Below are 4,996 nucleotides of genomic sequence, written 5' to 3'. Positions count from 1 at the left end.
CTTACCGAGTTACACTTCAAAGCATTTTTCTCCTTAATCCTCACAAGATAAACGCCACAAGGATTACATCTGCATGAACGTGCATGCAATACGTGAATGCACCCGTGTTGTGCACCTCAGGAAAGCGTACGTGTCCAACCGAAACTGCTCCCTGATCATAACTCTCATGTTTTTTTAATAATATTCTCGTTCTGCGAAGTCATTCTATTTTAATGATGCGAGCAATAGTACATTCTTAGACCATGCGCTCTATAATTTTTCAAAATAAATCCGTAGATATACTTTTGGGCTATCATGGTCTGGTTATGCAACTTAAAAAAATAAATTTGATTTTCGAATGTTATCCGTTTTATGATGTTCAAATCGATGCTACCCAAAACGTTACTTTAACGGAAGGAGTAGCAGGATTTTGGGTGGGGTTCTATTTTTTACGAGTCCAAAAAAAACAGTAGCAAAAATGAAGAATTGCCGATTGCTCGGGAGCTATTACTGCACTATGTAATTTAGAGGTTAGCCTATGATTAAAGTAACTGCCTACCTGTTAAATTAAATTAGGCATTTTAGGGGTGGCGCTCGCGCATTCCAAGTTATTGCCTTGAATTAACAAAACTAAAAAAGAAACATGAAAGTATTAATTTACCGACTCATCGATTATTAAAGCGCACACGTGTTAATGGTTTTTGTGGATGTTCCTTTTTTGAATAGTGTAATTATGAATATTCTGGCCTGTAATGAATTTACTAGTAGGTAATTTGAAATTACGTGAGAATTAAAATAGAAAGATTGCGCTAGAAGGCGTTTGTACCTAGGTTGATAGATTATCTATTCGAACAGAGCAAGCAAAAAAATATTAATGGAGCTTGTAAAGCATTATGTTTACTTTTCTGTTCATTGATACCAGTTAGCAAAAAAGCTTAGGCTGAATTATTGCACCATCTCATTTTTAACCTCGACAACGTCATACAAAAATCACCGGTTATTGGCATAGTTACGGTCTAAGTAAGTTGGTGCAAATATTTAGTCATTCTTTTTAAGTTCTTTATGCACTTCAATTGAACTTGTTAAGGAGAAAACAAGTCTGTTCTACAGTCTATACGATAAATTAATTAGGTAAGAAAAAGGATAAGGGAAGGATATAAAAGCACAAATCAAAGCTATACCGAAAAGAGAGAGCTAGATTATGATTATTATAATAGGTCTTGATTCAAGGCAGCGATAGCGTGGAAGTTGTACCGACAAAACCAGAACATTCCCATAGACTGGTACTTTCTTCAGTAGACCGCAGTAATACAGGAAATGCGTAGCCTACCGTCTAGGACTATATGCTTATACCCCGGGGGCGATCGCGCAATCTCGCGCGGCGTAATCTTACAAATATTTATCGTGTGTCAATACAATATGCCAAAAGAGAACGCTTATTATGCTTTTTACAAATGTGAGTGCGCTTCAGGCACGATTAATGGGGTAAGTTGTGAGAATTCGCGTTTTTAAAACGTTATAATGTTATTTTAGTTTAATTTGTTACCCTGCTGATATTACAATAGGATTATTACCTGACTGCAAATTCTAATTGTGCAGTCCTTTTACATTTTATTTGGTTTGATATTCGTATATTCCAATTTGACATCCTAAACCAATAAGATTTTATATAATATAATTGATTTTATGTTAGCTTTATTACTTACATGGAACAAACATCATTTATTTATTTATTTTAATTGTACATATAATAAAGAAAATTTTCTTATAAATATCCAGCAGATAAAAGGGTCTTAAAATCGATACCTAAGATTCAAAACTTTAGAAAAATTGTCACAGAAAAATTCGTGTTCAAATTGAACTTCTGACAGCGTTGTAACGCTCTTCACGTAAACCTTGTTCTGAATTTAGGCCTCGTTAGTGAGAAGTTACAGCGTATTGTACAACACAATGGGAGGAGGAGCCGCTGCTCCAGGCTACCTCGTGGCTAAACACCGTGAGATGGAAACACACGTGTTCCGAGAACTCTGCTGTCATTTGGCTTTTGGTGGCCATTTTGGCCAGGGGTAAGTTTCACGCAGATTTTACGAGGCGTAAGATTCTACTTCCTTGAAAGAGTTTTGAGTTATTGATTTCGTGTTGCTGAGAGAGTTGTAAAGTTGTCAGTATTTTTTATTTCGTAATTGAGAATGAATTGTGCTAGACTAAACGGGATCAAGGAGAATCCCCAGGTTGTCTTGAAGAGACATAAGCCTGATTTTTTTAGATTTTTTACATGAGCGCGTGATCATCTTGTTTGAACTTTTAATTATAAATTCATCTTGACTAGAAGATGAGTACCTACGCTCAAGCTAAAAATCTCATTTTAGATACCGGGCCCTTCTACACTGAAAATAGACTGAAGCCTGATTCGGGTAATAAATATCCTAAATTCTCGAGTTTTGAACGAATTTTGAGTGTCATTTCTTGACAATACGGGACCTGTGCTTGTCCAATTCAAACTTCTATTTCATTCTTGTAAGTATCATACAAGACTTAAATCCACGAATTGAGGCAAGGTTAAGGAATAAAAAGATCACAAGTTTAATGTAGGTAATGTTAAATATCCTCCTTACTTTTATTTCTCTCATTGTCCACTGAGTGCTCCCACGATGTGTGCCATAGTAACTGATATGCATGTGATCAATTTATCAATGCGCATGATCTGAACGCCGTATCTATATCTCTTTGTATCGGCGCGCGAGTCGCTCACGCGAGTCGCACAACTCGAGTCCGAATCTCGCCACGCAATCGATCTTCCACTCTACTACTCGTTTGCAACCGATAAATGAACTATGATTAATTTCCAGTTTCTAAATGAAGGAAGCAATGGGACTCAGTCTGTATCTAAAAGATTATAAGCCCACAGGGCGTTACACCGCGTATAAATGTCATCTGCAATCATAGCCTTCGTTAACCGTACCCATAAATATTTAACAGAACACAAACGGGATTATGCGATATCGTTATCGTAATCGTTTTCGCCGTATTAAAGCCCTCAGTACCCTCAAATTGCTTCTAAAATTCCAAGAAAAACAATATCAAAAGGCCGACATTGATCGAACATCGGATTACCGTAGATGGCTTGACGGCTAGCTTCGTTTGTATCGTCAGTTCGTCATACGCTCAGACCATTCGTTTAAATGGTCATAATTGGTCCAACAGGCTTTAAAATACAGCACTTGGTCATTAAAACATAGCTTTATCGAGGTTTCAACTGTCTTAAACACAGGGTACTGTGTAGTGTATCGAACTTGTCATTCAATACTTAGGTGAGCTCGCGTGCTTTTAATTTTAAAAGCGAGGCATCATAAGGTTCGGTAGCTGAATAAAAAAACACCCACGCAATAAGAGCTCGGAGCGTGTTGAAAGATGTGCGTGACTGAATATTCAAAAGTTATAATATACTGGTCCCTAGTTGTTAAGTACCAGAGATGTCAGAAGCGATGGAATGATAAAGTTGTTTATTGATGATCTTTGGTTACGTTAATTGCCAACAGCGGCGGCGCTTGTGTAGCGACGACGTCGCTCCGCATCGGTGCAAGCGCGAATGACGAAGATTTTACGGACGATATGCCGAGCGGCGACCGGCGGCCGGCTTTGATCTCCCACGGTGACACCTCGGACAGCCAATCAAAGAATTGGTGTGAGAACGCACTCAAGTTCTACAATTCTTATTTCAAAACAAAAGTAAGCCTTCAAGTACTGATCAGACATTTAAAATGACACCACCAACCTCATTTCATTACGAGCCTATACGCGGACATCGGCGTATGCGAAATATTTAGTGCTGCAGTTAATGAAAAAGCCAATAAATGCGCTAATAAGAAAAACTGCCGACGAGTATGTAGAGTCTTAACAACCATTCGATATTTTTTCGATCGCGTATTAAATGTTGTCATTGCAATATATGGACTGGGAATTCGGTGCCACCCTAGGATTTTTATTTTAACAAAACGTCTAGAATACCAACCAGCATCATACCGAAAAAGGCGTTAGCGAAAAGAACTCGTGCCCGTCTGCGTTATAAAATGCCTTGCTAGGAATTAATCTTGGCATTTTGATCAAGGCCGCGATGCTTTTTGCTAGCGCTTGAGAAAAGTCGATACAGATCTGCGTTTAATGAAGCGAGTTTGCCAATTCATAAATTTAAAAATAAATATGTTGACGGAGCGACTTATTGGTAGTAGTAATTAACATGGCGCAGGGAGCGTGCGCGGGCGCAGCACACGCCTGACGGGTCACTCACACGCGCAGCACGCGGCCTTCGTGAAGGACGGCTATTTGATTCATCTGTTTCACCTCATATTTACATGCCAAATATTTGGATAAGTAATTAACACATAATTGGGCAAAGAATTTAGTGGCTTCGGGTTTGGAAAATGATTTAAAAAAATTTCAGGCGAATCGTTTGTTTGCAAATTTTAAAGGTTGTTGAACGAATAATTTATACCTACTGAAATTGTGCATTGTAACCGTAGGTAATTGTTGAATTAATTGTCTTTAATTATTTATTTGTACTGTTCAATTTATAAGTAAGGCACGTCCTTGCAAAAAGTCTCGTTTGATTATTCAAATAACATCATGTACTTTAATGAGCTTCCTTTAAACTAGTTTCACTAACAATTAGCTTAGCGCAATTATTAAAGTTTTAGCAGGTGCAATTCCTTTAGCAGACCAGCTAATTGTAGCCATGTCCTGCGCAACGACATCATACCTGCACATTATTCTGTGCCGCAGAAAAACAACATCATCCTACTATAAGGAGTTAATAATAAGTCTATGCTGTTTAGATACATACTTACAAAAACACGTTAATTTGAATGCGTCAAACGGATGCAAATAATTACAAACATTACAAGAACAATCGTGTCTAAATACCAAGACTGATTTGCTTATGTAGAACAAGAGAAAGACAAAAACTTATGGAGCTACTCAGCAATCTGTATCGGTGATACAAGCGAAATATTACAGGTTA

This window comes from Ostrinia nubilalis, chromosome 7, assembly GCF_963855985.1.
Source record: "Ostrinia nubilalis chromosome 7, ilOstNubi1.1, whole genome shotgun sequence".
NCBI classification, from domain to species: domain Eukaryota; kingdom Metazoa; phylum Arthropoda; class Insecta; order Lepidoptera; family Crambidae; genus Ostrinia; species Ostrinia nubilalis.
This window is presented reverse-complemented; position numbering follows the sequence as displayed.